Source organism: Ambystoma mexicanum, chromosome 1p, assembly GCF_040938575.1.
Source record: "Ambystoma mexicanum isolate Mex_15411 chromosome 1p, UKY_AmexF1_1, whole genome shotgun sequence".
Lineage (NCBI taxonomy): Eukaryota > Metazoa > Chordata > Amphibia > Caudata > Ambystomatidae > Ambystoma > Ambystoma mexicanum.
The window spans coordinates 1,110,144,244-1,110,169,209 of record NC_090921.1 but is presented as its reverse complement, the minus strand read 5'-3'; positions in this window follow the sequence as shown (position 1 = coordinate 1,110,169,209).

The following is a 24,966-nucleotide window of genomic DNA, read 5'->3' as shown; positions in this document are numbered from 1 at the left end:
AGAAGTGAACCTGAAATTGGTAAACAGTGATAAACGAATAGAAAAGGGAAAAATTATACCCCTTTTAAGGGCCAATAGGAAAGTTGCAAATACCCTGGCAGGAGAGTATACAAGGGGCAGAAAGAAGAACAGTGAATGGAAAAGTGGAGGACCATATCCTTGTAAAGCTAATAGAGATACATAGGGCCTCCTCACAAGTGAAGTAGTAAGGGGTTACCGGCACCGGTGCCGTTAACCCTGTACCGCCTTATTACAAGGTCCCCTTGCAGGACCCAATCTGGACGTCTGGTCAAACCAGACGTCCTTTGCGGGTCCCGCGAGGGGACCAGCATGCTAACAACGGGCCCGCCATTAACGGGCCTGTTGTTAGCATAAACCCCATTCCCATTGAGCCCCATAGGGGCTCAATGGGAATGGGGATGTTTCGGGTCCGGGTTCCCTGAATGGGGAAATACCGGGCCCTCCAAAGTCGGAATGGCCCGGTATTTCCCCATTCAGGGAACCCGGACCCGGGTTTGGAGGCAGCCATGCCCTTATTAAGGGCATGGCTGCCTCCAAACTCGTAATGAGGCCCATAGTGTGAGAAACTGAACATTCAAAAGAACTGTATACTTAAGGAATCAAGGGAAAGAGGTATTTTCCATAATATGGTGGAAGTATAACAGGTGGAGACACTCAAGAGAGCAGTCCCGCCACCCCCTCCCCCTTGAGACTGAAGTGAAATATTGGGAGAAAAGTGAAACGCAGGGGAGGCGCCCCTCCCTTTTTGTTTGGAACATTGGAACATTATTGACCTTTGTCCGGAGGCCCCAGATAGACATTGAAAGACCAGAAGAAATATAGGAGAAGGGAGGATCCCTTTCTCTAGCAGAACTTGTATTCCTGTTCTCTTCAACACCTTATGATTTACAGAAAACACCTTGTGTCATGAACCATCGAACTCGCCCTTTCTGGGCCTCCTGGTCCCTGACGCGTCTGGGTCTACACTCCATAATACTACCAACATGGCGGCAAGCCCAGAACGCCGCTCACCAGTCTTCGCGTTCTACACAGCATGCTCTATAAAGAGACCACTCCCCCGCGGCCCTGTGCGTCTCAACGCTGCTGCTAGCTGTGACCGGACGTGTGCTCCGTACTCTTCCTTGTACTATTCTGTTGTTTCCTGGTTCCAGGAAACCCTTCTTCCAACCTACCTTTCCTCCTTCTTATCCAGCCTTCCCGGAATCCTTGCACCGCCTCCGCGTGCTTCTTATCCCTTTCTTGAGTCTCCTGGAGTTTCCCCTTGATCCCGGGCATCGAAGCTGAACGAACACTGGAAGCCGAGGACGGCCGAGCGGGCTTCCATAAGACCCGAACCATACAAAAGAAGACTCCTCCTAAAGAAGTCATTAGGCAACGAAAACAGGTGAGAAAGGGGGAAACCTGTGACAGATTGAGACGCCACCTGACCGAAGTCGATACAGACATGGAGGCGGCCATCCAGGATCTTATGCGCGGCATGCAAGAACTAACCACCGAAGTACAAAACCTGAAAGCTGAGAACGCTGCATTAAAACAATTGGTACTATCCCGCGACTCTGCCACAAAGGACAGTGTGCTATTGGGCGGCATTGTCGACAAATATGATGGCTCTGCAAAAACCCTCTGTGAATTCCTGGATTCTTGTTTGGTCCACTTTACCTTTAAACCTTATTATTTTTCTACCGCCAGGGCTAAAGTGGGCTTTATTATTTCACACCTTTCCGGGAACACATTAGCCTGGGCCACACCATTAGTTAATTCCAGAGATGCCCTTTTGGATGATTATGACGGATTCATCCAAGCACTTAAAACCATGTTTGACCGCCCAGAACAGGTCTTTAGTGCACAAGAACGTTTACTCGATTTCCAGCAAGGCTCTCAGGACATGCTCACTTATGTGACTCGATTCAAGCAACTAGCTAAAGAAGCGGGTTGGCCTTCTGAAGCTTGCTTCACTCTCTTTCAAAGAGGGCTAAATGAAGATATCAAGGATGAATTAGCCAGGGTGGCACGTCCAAGTTCTTATCAGGCACTTATGGATCTTGTTCTACAGATTGATTTTCGCATCCAGGAAAGGAAGGCAGAGAAAGGAAGACCAAGTCACCCTTCCAGAAGAACCCTTTAGAGACCTCCTCTAAATCCAAAGATCCTTCTGTCCTCACAAACGAACCCGAACCCATGCAACTAGGGGCCTTCCATTGACCCATATCCCCCCCAAGAAAGGTTGCGAAGGATCCATACTGGCTTATGCATGTACTGTGCCTCGGACAAGCATTTAGTCAGGGAATGTCCAATAGCCCCTCCGCGGCGTTCGGGAACCGCCAGCTCCCGATCCTAGATGGAGCTCAGTTTCGGGAGAGAGATGTAGGCTCCACATCTATACCATCCTTGAACTCTCCTGGACAAAACTCTCTGGTAATTTTACAGGCCTTTCTATCACCATCCAAGAAGGAAACCTACCTCATTCTGGCATTAGTGGACTGCGGGAATATTCATAGATCAAGAATGGGTCCTTAAACATCATATTCCCTACGAATCCCGGACAATCTAGCAACCCGTAGAAGCAATTGATGGCAGGCCTCTCTCTTCTGGACCTATAACCCTTCAGACCAAGGAAATTGAGCTTGCAATAAACCATCATCGAGAGAAGATAAAGTTTGACATCATAAAATCTGCCCATTACTCAATGGTATTGGGAATGCCCTGGCTACAAAAACACAATCCATTCATCAATTGGACAGCAGGTTCCTTGTTCCTAGGTCCTTAATGTTGCATGTCTCATTGTCTACTCCTGGATCCTTCTCCAACACCATCAGAAGAACGTTCAACAACCCAGCAAGGTCCTCTCACAGTCTCCAACATCGTCCAGGTCCCTAAAGCCTACCAGGAGTACAGCGATGTGTTCTCTTCTGCTATTGTTCAAGCCTTACCACCCCATAGGCCAGAAGACTGTGCTATTGAAACCGAACCTTCAGCTGTGATTCCCTTTGGAAGGATATTTATTCTGTCTGAACCCGAGAAAAGGGCCCTTCGTGAATACCTAGATACTAACCTAGAAAACTGAACCATACACCCATCCAAATCTCCAGCCGGAGCTTCACTATTTTTTGTTCCTAAGAAAGATACCAAAGAGCTCAGACCTTGCCTTGATTATCGAGGTCTAAATCAGTGCACCGTTAAGGATCGTTATCTGTTACCCCTGATCTCAGACATCCTGGAAGCCGTAAGAGGAGCCGTAATATTCACCAAATTGGATCTCAGGGGTGCCTACCATCTGATCCGTATTAGGGAAGGAGACAAATGGAAGACAGCCTTCAAAACACCCTTTGGTCACTATGAATACTTGGTCATGCCCTTTGGACTCGCTAATGCTCCGGCGATCTTCCAACGCTTTATGTATCGGGTGTTTTCGGATATGCTGTTTCTCTTCATCATCGTCTACCTGGACGATATTCTGGTATTCTCTAAGGACCCTCTCAAGCATGAAGGCCATGTTAAGGCAGTACTACAACGACTACGTGAGCACAAGCTTCTAGCAAAACCCGAGAAGTGCCTTTTTCATGTTTCCACCGTCCACTATCTAGGATTTGTCCTTAGCCCAGACGGCATAGGAATGGATCTATCTAAGGTTAAAGCCATACTATCCTGGCCAACTCTGACCACTGGAAAACAGATCCAGTCTTTCCTGGGCCTAGCTAATTTCTATCGAAAGTTCATACCATCCTCCGAGATTGTTCACCCGATAATTGCCTTGTTGAAGAAATATACTCCCTTTCATTGGACATCTGCCCAGGAGAAGGCCTTCCAACGCTTGAAAACAGAGTTTACACAAGCCCCCATCCTGGCTCACCCTGATATAAATCGACTCTTCCTAGTGGAAACAGACGCCTCTAACTATGCCATCGGAGCAGTTCTGAAACAGGAACTCGATGACGGACTGGAACACCCTATTGCCTATCTTTCACGGACATTGACCCCCAGTGAAACTCATTACTCGGTTTTAGAAAAGGAACTGCTAGCCATCTGTCAAGGCTTCACTGAGTGGCGTCATTTACTTCTAGGAGCTAAACATCCTGTCCAGGTTTGCACGGACCATCGAAATCTCCAAGTATTACAGGCCCTGGAATGCAGGAACAGCCGTCAGGCCGGTTGGCCCTTCTTCTTTGCCCAATACCAGTTCCAGATTCACCATGTTCCTGGAACACAAAATATAATCGCTGACGCCCTGTCTCGGCGTCCTGACTATGAACCTCTTGAAGACTGAATATTTCCTAAAATGTTTCCCCATACAATATTTGTAGCTCAGGCAACCAGTCTCCTAGATGAAGTCTGCATGCAAACTCAATCCTCTGATTTCTGGAAGGACATCTCGGGCAAGAACCAGTGGAATTTGAAGACTAAGCATGGATACCTGTTCAAAGATAACGCCTTGGTTATTCCAACACAACACTCCGGACATCGTGGTATTACCTCCGACTAATACAAAGGCAATTTTGGTGGCCCGGAATGAAAGCTGACGTACAACTGTACGTTCAGGCATGCTCTGTCTGTAATCAAAACAAACACGACAACAAAAGACCGGCAGGTCTACTACAGCAACCTCCACTACCAACAGGGCCTTGGGAATTCATGGCAACAGACTTCATTGTGGAATTACCGCCTTCCAGGGGATACACAACCATCATGGTCACCGTTGACTTGTTTACTCATATGGCTCATTTTACACCCTTGTATAAATTGCCATCCTCGTCAGCACCTGCTGTAATTTTCCTAGAACACATATTCCGACTACATGGACTCCCTTCCAAGATCATATCGGACAGAGGGCCTCAATACATTTCTCAGTTCTGGAAACACCTTTGCCGGATACTAGGAATTCAACGTGCCCTCTCCTCAGGCTACCATCCCCAAACCAAAGGAGCTACTGAGCGAGTAAACCAAACCCTGGAACAATATCTTTGTTGCTTCTCTACCAAGGTCCAGGACGATTGGTCCCTTTTAATACCAATGGCTGAATTCGCTTATAACAACTCGGATCACTCGGCCGTTAAGACCAGCCCTTTTTTATGCAGCCATGGATTCCACCCTTCGGTTCTACCTACTGTCCTTCCACATCCTACAACAGTTCCAACAGTCGACTCCTGGATTGAAACACTCATTAATGTACAAAGAGAAGCCAAAGAACAATTAGAGAAGGCCAGGACCCAGACCAAGCTGTATGCGGACTCCAAAAGAAGGACGAGCCCTTCCTACTCAATAGGGGATAAAGTATGGCTATCCTCGAAGCTGCTGCCACGGCATCTGCGACCAAATAAATTTGCTCCCCGGTATTATGGACCATTCCCTATAAAGGAAATCATCAACCCAGTGGCCTTTCGACTCAAATTACCAGACTCCTAGAAGAAAATCAACCCAGTCTTTCATACATCCTTAATGAAGCCCTACATCCAGATCTCTTGAACTAACCTCCGGCCTAATCCAGTACTCATCAATGACCAACTGGAGTATGAGGTCTCCAGAATTTGTGATTCCAGATATAGACGTGGCCAACTCCAGTACCTGGTGGAATGGAAGGGATATCCCCCCAGTGAACGCACTTGGGAACCTATCTCAAACTTAAATACCCCCAGGTTACTCAGAAGGTTCCATCTCATACACCCGGGCAAACCCAGCGGGACGGGTTTTCAGAGGAGGCATGCTGTCATGAACCATCGAACTCGCCCTTTCTGGGCCTCCTGGTCCCTGACACGTCGGGGTCTAAACTCCATAATACTCCCAACATGGCGGCAAGCCCAGAACGCCGCTCACCAGTCTTCGCGTTCTACACAGCGTGCTCTATAAGGAGACCACTCCCCTGCGGCCCCACGCGTCTCAACGCTGCTGCTAGCTGTGACCGGACGTGTGCTCTGTACTCTTCCTTGCACTATTCTGTTGTTTCCTGGTTCCAGGAAACCCTTCTTCCAATCTACCTTTCCTCCTTCTTATCCAGCCTTCCCGGAATCCTTGCACCGCCTCCGCGTGCTTCTTATCCCTTTCTTGAGTCTCCTGGAGTTTCCCCTTGATCCCGGGCATCGAAGCCGAACGAACACTGGAAGCCGAGGACGGCCAAGCTGGCTTGTATAAGACCCGAACCATACGAAAGAAGACTCCTCCTAAAGAAGACATCAGGCAACGAAAACAGGTGAGAAAGGGGGAAACATGTGACACCTTGTACAAAATGTATTGAGTTTAGAGTGGAAGAGTCAGTTCAGGGTGTTTGGACACAGGACATAGAACGCTCTTTTGTTTAACATCCTGACACAGACGTACCTTAGTTTTGTTAAGGCTGGGAAACCCCCCCTTAAGATTAGATAAAGATAGGATTCCCCCAACCTTTTTATTATTTTCTTGAAAATAAAAGTCTATAACCAACACTTAACATGCCACTGTGTCCGAGTCTTACTCTGGATCCGTTTCAGCGCACAGATCTCTTTGTAAACCACAGCCGGAAGCTAGTGCCTGGCCTACTTCCGCCTGATCTGGGGTTGTTATGCCCCTCTTTATATAAGAAATATGGAGCCTTTGTCACACATAAGGACATAGTATCCTGCCCACTACTAACAGGGAAGTCAAACCTGCTTCAGCATGGTGAGCCTTGTAGCCCTTGTTAGGATCCCCATGGTGGTCAAACGCATGGGATATTTCCTGCGCTAGTTCCACAAATGTCTGTCCTTTGGTCCAACAGCATTAAGATTCACCTGCGGAACTTCTGCACAACAACGGTTTCCTCTTTCTGCTGCTAGCATACGAAACATGTTCATGGTCATCACTGTATCCTACATTGAAAATGCTTCGCTAGAATATTTAAGTTGCACATGTATAATTGACAATACCACTTATTTTTTTTTATTTAATCTGTGTAGGGGCTTTTCATCCCCTAGCTGCTATGTTGCTTTCATGCGAACATGTTATGACTACCTCAGCAATATTTTGGCAGCTTCAAAAAAGATCTGGATCTTAAGAAGCTTAAACCTCTGACAAACAGGCAAACCTGTTCAGATCCACAATGAACAATCTGGGCTTATCCACCTGGGTCGTTGCCACCCTGCACACAGATGGGAATGCCCTAAATTCATTATGTCCATCAATAGGCCTATTGGGACGGCATCTCACACTACAGTCCCATGGTAAAACCAACAACTGCTTCTGAACAATTGGCACCTTCATTGCACCTAATGCACAACCACAGCCCCACTCAGATGATGTTTACCTCCAGAGACGCTTTAGGAAGATAGTTTGTGCTCCAACAAACCTTTAACACCTCTGCCATCATAGATTCTAGTCAAGACCTTAGAGCCCAGCTGGAATCTCTGAACTAATAGCTAACTAGATTGCTATACATAGTAGGCCCAGTGATCCAGGAAAATCCCAAAACATTCAAGAAAATGGCCAACAAGTGGTTCGATAATGATCCCATACAGTGATAAACCTTGTGAAATCTCGAACATACATGGAGACACACTATCACACGATACAAAATCTCGTCCAGAGGATATCCTTCCACGTGACAAAATGTCCTGCCTTGCTCTAGGGGTAAGGGATGGGGTACCATCACCCACTGTGTGATGCAGGACCCAAGGGCTATGTGAGCTTGCAAGTAACTTGTCACAATGGTCAAATTGTCAATATGGTCCCACTAAGGAGATCACTCCAACCAGTAGAATTTCAGGGAGACAAAGGAGTAGCACCCATAGAGAAACAAAACCCTCTGGACGAAGATTCCTAAATTCATTGTTATGAATGCCATGGTAACAAGCAAGAAGTGAGAATGTATCCTTCAAAAATTGCTCACGCAAAAAGAAAACCCTCACTTCATCACCTAAATAGCAGTGAATGCAATGTTGTGAAGAGAAGCACACATTTGAATATTCAAGGTAGCACATCCAGAGGGAATCTTCATGTTTTACAGAAAGCACACTTTTAAAGTGGATGGAAGGTTGTAAGCAAAAGCTGTGTGTACCAAAACTGCACTGAGGAAGCCAACATTTGTATTTTACAGGCAGATAGGCAGTCTCTGTTGTCTTCTGCCAGGCTAATATAATGTAGTTTGCACTGCAGCTCTCGAATTATGAAATATGCCTGCGTTCATTATGTTAATTACGTAGACTGAAGAAAAGCAAAATCGTCACTTTAAACATATGTGGGAGGGCGGAGCTGTTTTCAGGGCAGATATAAGTAAAACAGAATTCCACTATGATTCTAAAGCTAATCCAAAAGATCTGTAACACGTAACGTGTGCCCCACTTTGCAAAATCCGCTCCTGGCTTCTACTCAACTATTTGTTTAGTCAGCAGGGCTGGACAATTACTCACTTTCACCACAGGGACATTAAGGCCTCATTAAAAGTTTGGCGGTGTGGCCAAAAATTGAGGTAATGCAGTGGTAACTAAAACCTACAGCAGAATGCGGGAGGTAATTCCTCTGCTTTACAGTCGCAAAAAGGCCAAATCGGCATAATTACTGCCAGTGGTAATTCTGCCGAAATCCTCATGAGCCCTATGGACTCCAATAAATGGGGACTAACACTGCCTACCACCACTTGTAATCCAGTAGTAATTCCTCTGCACCAAGTGCTGATAACAGTAAATCTGGTTGGTGCTATCTTGGCAGGTTTACCGAAGAGATGCCACAAAACTTGTAATGAGGCCGAAAGTATTTCATCTTGTGAATCTAATTTAGATAGCATTTAAGTCCACTCTCCTTGCGAAAAGGCCAAGAATTGCTTATATATATGACCGCTATGAACAGAGGGAAAGAGGCAGTTCTATTGGGAACAAGCAGACTGATATGCGGCTGGGCAGGCTTGCAGGGAGTCCAAGGCGCAGGAAGCTAGTGTTTTGAATAAACAGCCCGGAAGATTCAAAAACGACAGCAGATGTTTGGGAGCGTTTATAACTCATATTTCACAGATAAAGTTAGATTAAATATGCCCTGTATTTTACTATGTTTTAATGCATTAAGTTTTTTTTAAAGCACTTAGCTGTAAGCTTTTAAAACAATAATCTACTTTATCTAAGAAATTAGTGTGAGGTCATGAGACCAGTCATGTGTGGGTACATTTTGAAAACAGCATACTTTTTAGATGTTTTTCTTTTGGCTTTGACCAATAGATTGTATAATATTTCAAGAATTCCAAACAGCCAAAGCTAATGTTTTGCTACCTATAAACCTTTGTAATGAGGTAGGCAAAGGATTGGTTGTGACACCATTAATTGTATATTGACCATTGGAGATGTAAGTAACTATATATTTTTAAATATACATCAAGAAGTGTTTTAAGCCTTTCGTTGTCAATTTAATTAGTGAATTGTATCATAAAGATTGCATATGCTATTCTATGGGTCAGTGCAGAAGTAGAATAGGCTGATGTGTCATTTTCTTTGATCCAGTTGCTTACATAGAGCTAACTGGATGTCATGATAAAAAATGAATGCATACTTTTGAGTTTACAATAATAATCACTGCCTTCTTATATGTCTGTTGGCGAGTTTAAATTTGGTATTTCCATGGTTGGTAGGAGAATCCTAATTGGAATTTGCATCATTATGATCTACTGGTGATATCTTGCAAGCCCATGCTTGCATCAACTGGTTCGTGGGCATTAAGACTCACAAACCTGTAAGATCCCTCACCAATATCTTACCATGCAGGTTCAGATAAGTCAAGGGCCTACAGACCGACAGATAATCCCTCCAATCAAATAATCAAATGCACAATCTAAAAATCCAAGATGGCAGATCTCCAACTAGGAAAGCTTGGTCTGCAAAGAGGAAATCGGTGGGGTTATAAACACCTAGGAGGAAACCAAGCCCAATCACAAACGCAGAGTCCTGAATACACACACATGAAATAGCCCAAAGACTGCCCCTGGGGCATTGTTGAGAGAGTATGGAATGTAAAAAGAGGGAACCGACTGTGAGGGACATTGAATTTAATGGAGACAAAGAGAAGCAGTATGCTGGCGGCGAGAAAGATTACTTTGCACGTGGTTGAAGGAGAGTAGGGGACTGGGAGAGAGAAAGAGTAAGAGGAGAAATGTGGGAGAGAAGAGAGGTTGGCTTGGAAGCAGGAAGGGAGAGGTGAAAAACACCAGGGAGAAGTTGGGGAATGAAGGGGCCCAGAGGTTTAGGAGAGAAAGATTCCAGACGTTAGGGAGAGGAACACTCTAAAGTTTAGAAGGAGAGAAACCAAGAAGGTTTGGAAAAGAACAAAAGGAAGGAACCAAGGACAAAGAGGAGGTGGAAGACGAGGAGAAGTGGTGAATGGCCCAGCTGTGAACAAGTGGGGTGTATCCCACAGACAGAGGCAACTAGAGAAAATACAAGAGATCACGCGAAAAGAAGAAGAAAATCAGAGGAAGAGCCTTTATAGGTAGAGGTAGAGAGGGAAGTTCCTTCATATACACCCTACATCTGGTGGACCAGTAGGGGCAGGAGGTGATACAAGCATGTGGCAGAGCTTCAAGGAGGTGAAAGAAGTCCATAGTAAATAGTGCACGAGGAGAGGAAGAATTCCAGAAACACAACCAATACATAATTGGAAGGAGGTCAGTTAGAGGGAGAATTGGGGAGTAGTCAGTGAGCCCTGGATACCACCCCCTCCCAATACCACAACTAACCGGCCAAACATGGGGCCGAAACTGGCACGGCTGCACTTGGTGTCCCCCCTACTTTTACCGTTTATTGTCCACATCAGGAGTATAGCAGGGTATGATCCCTGGACCAACCTCACTCAGACCCAGTTAAGAGGATGGTGATAACTACCTGAATCTTTGAAAAAACACCTCAAACAGTGAATGACTATTGATTCCAGAACAGTGAGTTTTTACCTGCTCTGGTAAGCCAGAAGAAGGACTCTGACCAGAGGACAAAGGTTTCAAGTATTTTTATTTAACTTGAAGAAAACGCCTCACCCTATTGTTAAAGGGAGATGCCCTGCCTAACAAACTAAACTGAGCTGCTCTTTGTTAGTCCAAATTTAAATAGTCTTCTGTCCAAACCTATCAGCTAACTGGGCCTACCACATATCAAAATGTAACTAAAATAGCTGGCGTACCCTGTACTCTTGGGATTCTTGAAAAAGTCTCTGCAGGTATTCCAGGGACCTTTCCCTGGATCAAGTTCCAGTGTTGCAATTGTATAACAGTTTTTCCTTAATATACAGTTCTTGTCAATCACTCCATGGTTCCCAGAGTTCTCCACAACTTTACACAATACAAAATGTCTTTAGTTTCCAATAAAACAAAATATCTAATAAATGTTTGGTGGAGGGATATTTCACCTATCTGAGCTTTTTTTCTATCACATTCAGAAACCGGGTGCCTCTGGACTTCCCATTTATCTGCTTCTCATTTCCTTCCTTGGGATATTTTGGTCCCCTTGGCTTGGCAAAGTGTCATGCAAAGTGTTAGCAATCGGCGGCTGTAGGCGTCGCTGCTTGGACCACTGCCTTTGCATCTTGGTTATGTGTACTATGGTGTGCTCTGCTACCCCCTTCCCCCTGGGACGGGATATAATCCCTACAAATGCACAAAGAGATGCACAAAGAGCATGCAAAGTGTTGTGCAAAGAGTTAGCAGTCTGCAGTGTGCTGGCAGCGGCAAAGGCAAGTGGACACGGAAAGCATGGGTAAGATCACCTCCCCATACTGAATAACAGATAGCCTGACGACATAATATCTAAATCGCATTTACATGGTGTACAATCCGCGAATTAGGCATGGGGAAAGGGTGGCTCCTCCTTTTAAATGTCAGACCGAACGTAGCTTTGCAGTGCGAGAAACCTCAAGGTGTCTCACCCGCTAGTCCCCGGAGATCTATCATCCAGGTGGCCAGGACACGGCCCTCGCTTTTGCATCCAGCTACTGGGGGTGGACCAGTGGGGGAGGATCACCTGGATGGGGGGTCTTTGGGGAGTGGAAGTGGGACACTGATAGGTGAGCCGCAATACCCCCTTCTTTATAATACCTTTTCCCCATCCTACCACATAGGATACTTGGAAGTTCTTCCCCCACCCCCTTTTCCACCACAAACACTTTCTTACACCGTGGAAGACAACGGACTAACACCAGAGCAGTTTTCCTGACTTGTCCCAACACAAGGGTCAGGCAGAGTCAGGCAATTTACAATAACTACACACACGGGGGCGTGGCTACAGAGCCATGTAAGGAGACGTGTTCCCGGGGAGCTCCAGCTGATCCTGCATTAATCTGTAATAAGAGTGCACATACAGGTGCCTATGGTGGACAAAAACACATGTGCATGCACATGAATTTATGGGGCTTGACTGAAGGATGTCGTGAGCCCATGGAAAGTGATGGTTTGGGAGTTCGAGGCATTATCGTGTTCGTGGTGGCCCAGGACGTGCAGATCCAAAATGGCGGACAAATAAAGGACAAAGGAACTTAACCAGCAGCCTCATCCTCAGACTACGGTGTGGAGAAACGAAGCGCAAATGGAATAAAGTAGTGAGAACAACACCGCCGCAACCCTGAGATACAGAGTGGGCTCACCGAAACTCAGTGCTCGGTGTATGGTGAGCGGAGAATGTATGCTGCCTAAGGTGTGTACCACAGTGCTGCGGACCGCCTGATCCCACAAATGAACACTGGCATAAACCGAGGCAAGATGCAGGGGACGTGGCCCATTATTTTATTGCTGAACTACCAGATACATTGTTACTACGAACGAGTATAGAAGGAGTCCAGCGAATGCAGCAGATAGCAATCAGCAACTGGATACACGACACTGCACCAACAATTGACATCAAGAGCCCACAGAATGGGATAGCGGAGCAGGCCTGGGAATAATTGAGATTGCAGAGGCCCGGGACGTTCAGCTTCGAAAATGGCAGACAAAGGAAGAACAAAGAAACTCATCGGGGAGACTCGTCTTTAGACCGAGGTGCAGAGAAACGAAGTGCGAAGGGGAAAATGCATTGAAAGCATGACCGCGGCTCTGACATATAGCGTGGGCTCGCCACGGGTAACTACAACTAGAATGCAGAGCTCGACACATGGAGGGCTGTAGAATGCACATAGCCCAGTGTGTATATTACTAAAGCACTGCCGGTCCCACGGCCAGAACACGAACGCATACCAAGGCAAGCTGCAGCGGAAAGTGACGCGCACACATAGATCATTGTTGTGCTGGCAAGGCGAATGTGTGGCTGACACAGCCTGGACAAGAGCTGCGCATGGCTAGCACAGCAGATAGCGGCCAGCAGCTAGACTCGGTGTCTTGGCAGAGCGTGACACTGTAACAACGGTGCCTAATGTCACTGGGAAGTAAAGAGCTGAGGATCCTGCACATGACAACAATGGCAGCTGCTTAAGGAAGGAGAGTGAATTGGACAATATAAGGATGGAGAAAACACACTGAGGAATAAAATGACCATGGTGAACAAACATTGCTCATAGATCCAGAAGGTTTCGGCACACTAATCTGCGGAGCAACGCACGGTAACATTTGCGAAGGAGGGTCATAAATGATACCGTGATGCACAGCAAGGCGCAGTGATACCCAGAGTGCCCCAAGAGATTGCCACCTACAAACACTGACGGCAGGACACCATAACATCAAATAATACCAGAGCACCTAACAGAGGTAGTTGGAGCAAACCAGTACTCCACATCAAAACGCACAGGAGTACATCAAACCAGGCTGACATGCTTTTGTCTACCAACACGAGAGTTAAGACGCCCCATTATAACATGGAGACTGTTTGGGGGTGCTAAAGGGACCACGGCCAGAGCACATGTGGCGAAGCACTGAAACCACCAAGCACATGAGACGAGAAGGGAAGTGATACCATTGAGGCGCTGTCCAGCATAGCCCTCTGCCTATGAGGGGAGCACTCACAGTCCAGAGGGTGCAAAGGTACACAACAGATGTGACAGGCCTCCCCCAGACATTCGCACAACCACCAGCGCGCCCAAGTAGGGTGACGCTATATATGAGGAGCTGGTTAGGTGGGGACTTCCTGAAGCTCATTGATGCAGTTGGGTTGAGAGGCGGCGCAGCACCGCGTGTATGCAGAGGGGGACCGCTATGCGCCGAGACGGTGATGATTGAGCAGAGTAACGCATGGGGATGACGTAATGGATCTCAGGGCTATACGGAAAGGCTCTGTTAGCGGTCCTTGCTGTGTAAAAGGAGCGGCCACTAGACTAAACGAGGCAAATTACGCCTGCGTGCATTGACAGTAGCCCTCAGAAGTGACACACTGCTTACAGACCACACAGTGGAGGGCACATGAAGAGACCATAATGAGTAACATGGCCGCCAAGGGACCAAATCAAAGGTGAAACAATCCTCATTGGACATTTTTACCAAACCGAGTCAGACCGGAGAAGTGGCAAATGTATCGGTGCTAACCACGCCCGGGAAGGGGGAATCACCACCAAGGGACTAACAGATCCTAGAAGCGATTGCTGGATTGAAATCTGCATGGGAATCCAAACTTGATGATACTATAGCAGAACTGAAAACTTCCCTTGACGCAGTCAGTGTGGATGTTAATCTCCTGAGGCAGGACGTCAGGGCCATAGCTGAACGGAATGCTGGAGAAAGAAATGAAGGCCAACACGGAAACCTGCACGGCGAGCGCTAAGGAGATCCACACCTTACGACAGAGAGTGGACAACTTAGAGAACCGGGCGGAAGAGCGAAAAGAAATAACATCTGCTTTATTGGTCTCCCGGGAGGAGAAGAGAATCCTGACCCCACGGACTATATTGAGAATATGATATTACAGGAAATAGGGGCAGGAGCGCTCTCCCAAGGTTTCACAGTTGAGAGAGCACACAGAGCCCAGATTAGGAAACCCCCGCATGGGGCTCCACCTCATCCGATCATAGCCAAAATACTGAGCTACAAAGACAGGGAGAAGATCCTTGAGTATTTCCGGAAAGGCGGAACAATTAGCAGAGCGTCTGCAACAATCACTGCGTATCCGGATTATACGTTCTTGGTACAAAGGCGACGCTTGAATTTTGTGGTGTAATTAATAAAGAATAATTTTTCCAAAAGAACATGAGTAATTTGTTCGCTCCGGTTCCCCCAGAGCTAACCCATTCGCCCAGGTTAAGAAGAGGTTGCGAGTATCTGTCTTGAAGTACAGACTGCTCTACCCAGCGAAACTGAAGGTCCTATACAGAGATAAAGCACTTTTCTTCGAGACTCCGGAGGATGCCGCAGAGTGGTTGGACGGGATGAACTGCCCAGAAGGAGCAGAGGGTCGGAGGACAGAAGAGTTGGATAAGTGAACTGTGTTTCCTCTTTGATAGACGTTGGGACAATGGGGTTGTGACTGACTATGGGCCTCATTACGAGATGGGCGGTAGCCATGGTGCTATTAGCATCATGGCAGCCTCCCATACCGTGTCCGAGTCCAGTTTTGTTCAATGGGGACTTACCGGTGCATTCCGACCCTGCAGGGACCAGTAAGTCCCCATTGAACAAACCATTCCCCATTCCCATTTGAGCCCCCATGGGGCTCAATGGGAATGGGGAGGGCGCTAATAATGGGCTCGCGAAGAGCAAGCCCGTTATTAGCGCCCTGGTCCCTTAGCGGGACCCATAAGGGACGTGTGGTCAGACCACACGTTCCTTACGGTTCCCACTAAGGGACCTTGGAATTGGGCGGTAAGGGATTACCGGCACCGGTCTCCTTACTGGTGCCCGGTATCCCTTACAGCCCACCTCAGAATGAGGCCCTATCATTCTTATATGGGACTTGTGAAGGAGAAGTATCAGAGACATTGCCGAATAGATCAGGATAGCATGGAGCGCATTGGAACAGGTTGTATACCGCAATTGCTTGGGGTCATTTAAAGAAAGGAACGAGAGCTGCACTGATATTATATGGCAGGAGCGATACCGAGGAGCAGGACTTCACCCCAAATAGGTAGTTTAGTTAGGATTTTGTAGAATAGTATCCACCTGCTGCGACCTTAGCACCAGCGTCAGCCGGGCAGGGGTCAAGATGCGGGGGGCCTGAGATCCAGGGATGGAGCTGGGCAACAGTTGGGAGGGGGTGGGGCTGGGCAACAGTTAAGGGAAGTTGGAGGGGTGGGTTGGAGGGGGGCAACAGTTGGGGTTAGGGAGGGAGGAATGGGGTTGTTTTGTGGGGGTTTGAGGGGAAAGTAGACAGGGAGCGAGCTCACATCGACGTCAAGTAAACTTGGAGAGAAGGACAAGGAGGGAGGGAGACGAGATGGGATATGGGGGATAATGGGAGACCTTAGAATAGTAACCTGGAATGTCAGAGGACTCAACATCTACCTGAAGAGAAATAAGGTAATGATGTACTTGAGAAGGCAAAAGGTGGACATAGCCTTATTGCAAGAAATCCACCTTACCAAAGAGAAACAAGAGGTGGTAAAGAAAAAGTGGGGAGGGATCACCATAGGAGCAATGTATTCAGCATATGCCAGGGGAGTTATCATTTGGGTGGCGCCACATGTGCCCTTCCAGATGCTACGTGCCACGGTGGAGCCGGATGTGTGGATAAAAGTAATTTGGGGGCTGCTAGAGAACAGAGAACTGTGCATTATAAATACATATGCCCCCAACCAAGATACAGTGGCGTATTTCAAGAAACTATATAGTAAAATCAGTCCCCACATAGGAGGTGCGGTTATATGGGGAGGGGACTTCAATTGCACGCTGAACCTGAAAATGGACAGATCAGACACAAAACTAGATAAACACCACCCCCGCAGCGAAAACGCTACAAGCCCTGCTGAGAGACTTTAGGCTGGAAGACACATGGAGGCAGCAACACCCGAATGATAGGCACTACTCACACTATGCCGCCCCACACAACCTGTACACGAGACTGGACTACATGTTCACCACTCCGGAACTAGCTGGGGAAATGACAGGTTCAGAATATAAGGCGAGAATATTATCGGACCACTCCCCTCTGAGCCTGGCTACATCAGCCCCCTAGAGCCAGGATTCCAACATGGAGGCTTAGAGCCATTCCGAGAGGACCTAAAGGAGGAGATAATTGGGTATTTTGAAAATAATACTGGAAGCATGGAGTTAGAGGTTACCCTATGGGAGGCCTTTAAGGTGGTAGTAAGGGAGGGGGGGCATATCCACATCTAGAGGGCTCCAAGGGGGTATAGTGTGAGAGCTACAGGAGGCAGAAAAGAAATTAGAAGTAATTATGAAAAGAGGAGGCACCTCACAGGAACATGTGAGCCAATTACAACATGTATGTGGTGGGCTCTGGGAAAGGCTATGCAACCTGAATTATAAAAAATATATTGAAAGACAAAACGTAGGAGGAGACAAACCAGCCAGGCTGCTCGCATGGCTATACAAGAATGAGACACCAAGATCAGCAATTAGAGAGATAACGGGAGAAGCAGGCCAAGTCTGGAACACCCAGGAGAGTGTGAACGAGGGATTCCTTAGATTCTACAAACACCTCTATGAATATGCAGGAGAGACGGCAGAGCAGGAGACTCAGGAGATGCTAGAAGACATAGAATTACCTAAATTGAGTGAGGAAGATAGGGAGAACCTGGATTCCCCAATCACAATAGAGGAATTGGAGGCAGTGGTAATACATTTGCCCACGTGCAAAGCCCCTGGGACAGACGGGCTCCCCAGTGAATTCTATAAAACATACAGACAAGAAGTGCTCCCCCGCTACTGGCAATGCTAAACGAGGCCTTCGAGAAAGGGAGACTGCCGGAATCTCTGACCGAGGCAGTAATTATTCCACTCCTGAAACCCGACAAGCCAAGCACGGACTGTGGGTCGTACAGACCACTATCCATGCTAAACCAGGAAAGTAAAATGATCACGGCTGTGCTGGCGAATAGACTTAAGCGGGTAATAAATAAACTCATGCACCCGATCAAACTGGATATGTCCCAGGCAGAACCATATCCGATAACCACAGGAGGCTCCACCATATCATAGAACAGGCAGAGGGCGACCCAAATGAAATAGCAGTAGTATTGCTAGATGCAATGAAAGCCTTTGACTCTGTAAGGTGGCCTTGGATGATGGCGGCATTGAAAGAATACAGGATGGGACCAGGGTACCTGCGGTGGGTGAAAATGGTGTATAGCTCCCCAACAGCCAGGGTCAAAATGGGAGCGATAATCTCAGATAAATGGCAACTTAGCAGAGGCACGAGACAGGGCTGTCCATGGTCCCCGATGCTGTACATCCTGGCACTAGAACCACTAGTGATCTGTCTGAGACAGCAGTACGAGGGAATAGGGGTTTACACCAAAGGGGGACCGCACTTCATATCATTGTATGCATATGATATGCTGCTATACCTGTGGTATCCAGAGGAAAACTTGCAATACATCTTGGAGGTGATGGAGCGCTACGCGACTCTCTCTTGTATAGCGATGAACCCCCAAAAAAATCGTGCATGTTCCCCTTGGGAGGTATAGAGGAGTCCCACAGGAGAATGTACCCATCTTGCAGATAGCCTGGCAGACTAGAACATTCAGATACCTGGGGATTAACAAATATCACACGATTGTAGACGAGCACAAATATAACATGGAAAGGGCAGTAGAAGGAATCAAGAACAGCATGGGGTTCTGGGCAAAGCTCCCCCTAGCCATGGTGGGGAGGGAAGCCTTGTGCAAGATGGTGGTCCTGCCTAGGCTACTAAATTGATTTGCAAATATCCCACACCTATTGCCCAAATGCTTTTTTACTAAACTCCAGAGTTTATGCAGAGGCTTCCTGTGGCACAACTCCAGAAACAGAGTGGCCATATGGAAACTACAGAATACGTATGACAGAGGGGGTATAAACCTGCCAAACTTTGAGATATACCACTTGGCAGGGTAGTTACAATATGTCGCTCGCTGGCTGTCGGAAGCCGAGACAGCAGAATCTAGATTGCTGAGGGACGAAAGCGACCCTTATTTCCTAAAAGAACTGATATGACTACCCAAACCAGAGATGCATTGGGGATCGAGATTGCTGGAACTGGGCTGGAAGACATGGCACAAAGCGTGTCGAGTTATGGGAAACCCGACCCCATGCTCCCCGCAGGCGCCACTTGGGGCGCTATGCAGGGTGGATGACCAACTGAGGAAAGGGATCCGCAAACACTGGGAGCCGGTAGGCCTAGCAACCCTGGGAGATATATGGCAAGAGGGGAGGGCACTGGACCTCCAAACGATAGTGGACGAAACTAGGATACATACGGGGCAATAGATCACATATACTAGGATAGTTAAACGAGTGAAGGAAACGTGGTCCGAAATAGCACTAGCAGAACAACCTGATACTGCCATAGAAACGATGTACGATATCTCGGAGGGAGGGCACGAAATATCCTGGATTTACAAACTGGTGATGTCTAGAGTGGGTAAGGAGCTGCTCCAATTGAGACGGGACTGGGAGGAGGAAGTGGGAGAACTCATGCAAGATGGGCAGTGGGAAAGAGCTCAGAGATATCATAAAAAGGTGTCTAGGAACGCGAGGCTGCAGCAGATTCAGTTATATGTCACCCATAGGGCGGACATGACCCCCGAAAGATCGCCAGATTTGGGAGTACAGAAGTACAAAAATTCCCCAAGTGCGGGAAGGTGGACGCCGGGATGATCCATATGTTCTGGGCGTGCCCGGAGGTGGGAAAATTCTGGGAGGAAATTAATCTACGACTATCTGAAAAGGGAATCAAGCTAGATGTGGAATCCGTTTGGGCATGCATGATGGGGGGATTTACCAGACCACGCAACTTGAAACACGCATGCAAACCCAAGTACCTGGCCTACATTCTAGCCAAAAGGAGAATAGCCATGAGCTGGAAAGCAGCCCATAGACCCAGATTAATGGTATGGTGGAACAATCTCCTGAAATGGGCAGACGTCGAGACAGTAGTATGGTATGAGGCAGCCAACAAAGTGGAGGATAATAAAGTGGGACCTCTGATAGCATGGAGACAAATGGTAGCCACATTGTCGGGATCCTCCCATGCCAATTCCAGTGAATGTGACACACCCGAGAGCGGCGAAGGGGATTAACCCCATGAAAAGGAAAGTCCAAAGAACTCAGTTAAAGTGGGGGGGGGGAGACAGTATTAAATAACATGCAAATGTATGGTATGAAGCTTGTAACCGAAACTGTCGGGTGTGATGGTTATGTTTTGTTTGTTGCAAAAACCAATAAAATCTACACACACCTGACAGCCCTTTTCCTTAGGCGGAGCACAAGAGCACACTTTGAGCAAGGACAAATGCACGAGGAAGCAGCTATTCCAGGACGGCAGTTAAAATGGAGAAGAAAGGCATTGAAACTGGAAAGGACAACAAGTAACGAAGTGCCCTTGCCATTTTCGACACAAACCCGCAAAGCTTCCGTGAAAGGAATCATAAGAAAGGGAACTACAGCTGACGTGTGGTGTAACAGATGTCAACTGTGCACAGGACCCTCCTGCACTGATAACCACGGCAGGGAGGCGCACTTGCAACCGTGGTACCGTCCTTGACTCCAGAGACAAGAAAGAACAAGGAGGTCCACACAGCCAGTGAGTCAGAGGGAGAACCAACGGTAAACCAGATGGTGTTGAGCAAAGGTTGCAAATGGCAACTTTTTATGAACAAAGAACTTGTATGCTAGTGAACTTTTAAAGCCCAGGGAAAGACCAACTACAGAGTGGTCCGGCATCACGTGGGCCTCCATTTGAAAGACTCTGGCTGGCCCCCTTTTCTTGTGAACATTATAGTAACAAGAGGCCGTAGGAAAGGGCGACAAAGAGTTAAGGGAGTCATACAAGAGTCGAGCCAAAATCCCTTGTACAATCGAAAGTCCTTAACCCATTATCAAAGTTTTGACACTTTGTGCATGTGCGCACGGTTGAGGGAAATGCAGTACGAATGATAAATGTGGAAATCCTGACTCAGGGCTTAAGAGAGAGCCTGACGGGGGCTAGAAAAAGCTAAGGGAAGTGAATCCTGCAAGGTATCACGAATAAGTGAACTGTGTGAAACTGGCAAATGTGAACCCGACTGAGGGAAGCCCAGGTTACAAAAAGGATCGGAGCCCGGTTAAAAGGGATCCACGCGTGAAAGGAAATCACCCGACAGGAAGATTACTGAAAGGAACTTATTGCTTGTTGTTCATAGTACATCAGGCCCACTGAGGCAAGAGACTGTGTAAAAGAGACTTGGCCACAGAAGCTGATATTTTGGAAACAAACTTTAAGCTTGTGATGAAGAAGTCCATGAGTGTGCTGTGCTCGAGGGTCCCGCCTTGTCCCATGCTAAAACGTGGAGAAGGTAGACCCCAGTTATACCATCCTGACTTATGATTTTGTGAACACTTCTTTGATATGAAATATGATATTTTATTTATATCGCGCTCATACACAGGTGTTTCACAGCGTGACCAGGCGAAGGGAGGGAAACAGGGGAGAAACAAAAACAACGATCTTACTAGACCCAGTGACATTGAGAACGTGCAAGTGCATGGGGAAGGGAAAAGGGGGAAGTGCATAAAAGGGGGGAGGAATTGGAAAGTGCAGAGCAAAGGAGAGAAAAAAATAAATGAAAGTCAAATTTATAAATAAGGTGATAAACAGTGGTAGTGCAGCTGGTAGGTGGCAAAGTGCTAGGTTAGTCAGATAGGGTGTATCTGATAAGTGCAGAATAAGAGTGGGTGGGGGACTGCATGGATGGGGGACTGCATGGGTACAGATACAGGCCCCAGTCCAAGGGGTGGCCAGGAGGCAGTGCAGGAGGGTGGCATGGTGGAGGGTGACTCTTTTCTGATGCACATTATCCCACACTATTTTGTAATTTAGCAGTAAGGATTGGCACTATTTTCTTTTTAGTATAGGCCCTTTTTATTTGACAAGATGCCCCAAGGGCTGCCCTATTATTATTTGATGGTCGTAGCTTGCTCTCATCTTAGATTTAGGTTTAGATTAGGAATTGTTCTCACCCAATTATACAGTTTAATGAACACCTTTGAACAGTGATCACTTGTGTCTGTCTTTACTGTTGCCACCATGAGTTCCTTACAGCAGTTAATGATCCACTCTTTTTAATTTAAGTGGTTTGGTGATTGCACAAAATTTCACACTAAAACAGTGAATTCCTTGATCTATATTCTTGTAGATTACCCTGGACAATTGTCCCTTGAAATGATGGATCCAGCGTAGCTAATGAAGATCAAACTGGATTGTTCTGAATTTGGAATTAGCACAGCAGTTTTTGGGCCTCATTACACGTTTGGAGGAAAGGGGAATTACCGCCCTTTTCCAAGGTTGGCGGGGTGGTAATTCCCCCTTGCCCCATTGCCCTTCCCCATTCCCATTTTTGCCCGATAGGGCTCTATGGGAATGGGGAAGGCGCTAATTACGGTGCCGCAAATTGCGGTACCGTAATTAGCATCCTGGTCCCTTTGCGGGTTGATTTTTAACGCCTGCTAAATAGCAGGCGTTAAAGTACCAACCCGCAAAGGGACCTTGTAGTAAGGCGGTAAGGGTTTACCGGTACCGGTGCCCTTACCGGTACCGGTAAACCCTTACTGCACTACGTGTAATGAGGCCCTTAGTCAGCTAAAGTACTGTCCTTTGGGATTAGCCCTAGCACAATATGCTTTAAACCTCGCATCAGGTGACTCAGATATATTTTATATTATTTATAGGAGGAATTGTAAGATATTACTGGGTATGGGAATTGCTCAGAATTATTATATTCATTTCACAGACATAAGCCACTAGGTAAGAGGGGCGATCTTTGATGGTTGCCAGTTACTTTAAACCTTTGACAATTGGAGTCCATACCAAAACATGAATACAATAATTGCCTGTTTCTTTTGATTTCTTTCTCCCTCTTGACCACTGTACCCGGAATATGTGTGATTATAACATGGTTGACTTAATTTATGACACAATTTGAATTTATGATCCTACATTACAGGTTCTATCAAATGGGTTTGCTATCAACTGTTGGGTCTCACTGTTTGGGTGATATACAAACTTGTATGTAAAACATGTATAGTAATTCAATTAATACAGCCTTGAAAAAGACCCACGCAGGGTTGAAACATGTGTTGGCTGTGTTAAGCACTTATTATAAAGCAACATTTCTTTTGCTGAAATATTCAATCATCTCGTCTGTTATTTTGTTGTAATATTTTACCACCAGTATTGTGGATACTTAAGCTGAAATAACTAGCACATTCTGTTTTGGGTTTCCTTGTGCTAGGAAAAAAGGCTCTATCTGAAGTGTTAGAAGTCTTAGCCTTTGAACAATTCACCAATGGGGGCATCTCCGTACCTGCAAAAACTGGTTTTACAACAAAGCTAACCTACTTTCAATACAGACGTAGAAATTGCTCAGGCCCACGCAGAATCTGTGAAACCCATACAAATGACATGTGTTCATGGGGATGAAGAAGTGTGCCATAGGACCCAAGTCACCCTCCCAGTTAGAGGGGAAAACATAATGATGGAGGTTATAAATGGTACATATTTTCCCAGTTTTAACAATCTCACCGGAAAGCTAAATAAATCCTCTTCAAGTTATTACCCTTTAAACACATGGGCCCTCATTATGACCCTGGCGGAAAGTGACTGACCGGACCGCCACAGCGTAAATAGCGTTTCCGCCATTGCACGAAGGAGCAAAGTGCGGGCCATTCCGACCCATCGGGCACGAGCACCACGGCATGGCGGAAGTGCAAAGTCCGCGATGGCGGAAATGACCCCAAAACGGCCCACACCGCCGCCGTACGGCGCCCTAGGTGCAATACCGCCACCCATCACAGCGGACACCGCAGTGTGCGCCTACCGGAAAGTACGGTGACCGTAAATATACGGAAACGGAAGCAAAAACATGGACCCGGAACGGGAAACATCCCGCCGTACACCTATAAAACCACAAAAACCACACAACCACTAAAAACACTACCCCGAGACACACCCCAACCCGTCATCCACCCTAGCGAACCCAAGAAAAATGGGAAAAGTAGCGAAGAAAGCGTGCGACCGCAAGCGGCAGGTCCACTTCTCCCGTGAGGAACTCACCGTGCTAACATAGACCCTCCAGGAGAATGCTGCCGTCGTCTTCTCCACGCAAATGACCAGGACGGCACTTGCGAACAAGAAGGCCATATGGGCTCTGGTGGCACAGCGGGTAAGTGCGGTGGGGACTGCACCCCGCAACCCACAGCAATGCAGAAAGCGATGGGACGACCTGCGGATACGCGTCCGCAGCATACTCTCTGCCAACCGCAACATTGCCACAGCCACCCGGGGAGGTCCTGAATCACCCATCAAGTTGACCCCCTGGGAAGAAATCTGTGCCTCCACCATCGGAATGGAGAGCAGAGAGGGAGTCGGAGGGATGGAGAAAGGAGTGCAGACATCCGAAGATTCAGGTAGGTGGGCCAGATAAAACAATGCTAAATCCACAATGTCCAATCATGTGAAGTACCATGTGTCCACATAGTGCAACAGAAACACATGTCCAGGAGAACGTCCACACACATCGCCCTGATAGCGCACTTTAAAACTCACAATAAATACATAAATAATTAAAAACCCCTAAAACAACCACTACACGTGCAGCAGGCACACCCTAACTGCAGGCTGCCAAACAACTGCACCCTCACTCCACACACAAATGAAAGCACCTCCAAGGCCCCGACCCAAATCACCCTCAGGTACCACCCCAATGCATGTGATACAATGCCATTCCAATACCCACAGACCCATTAATAACCCTCGCCCTCCTTTACTCCACCACAGGGTCCGATCCAAACGACGAGCATCAGGACACCCCTACCAGCACACCTGCAAAGAGGGCCAAGACCAACGGCCAAAGACCCTCCACCTCAGCTGCACGCATCAAGACACGGCAGCAGCACAAATCAGGTGGCAGCACAGAGGAGGGTACATCAAC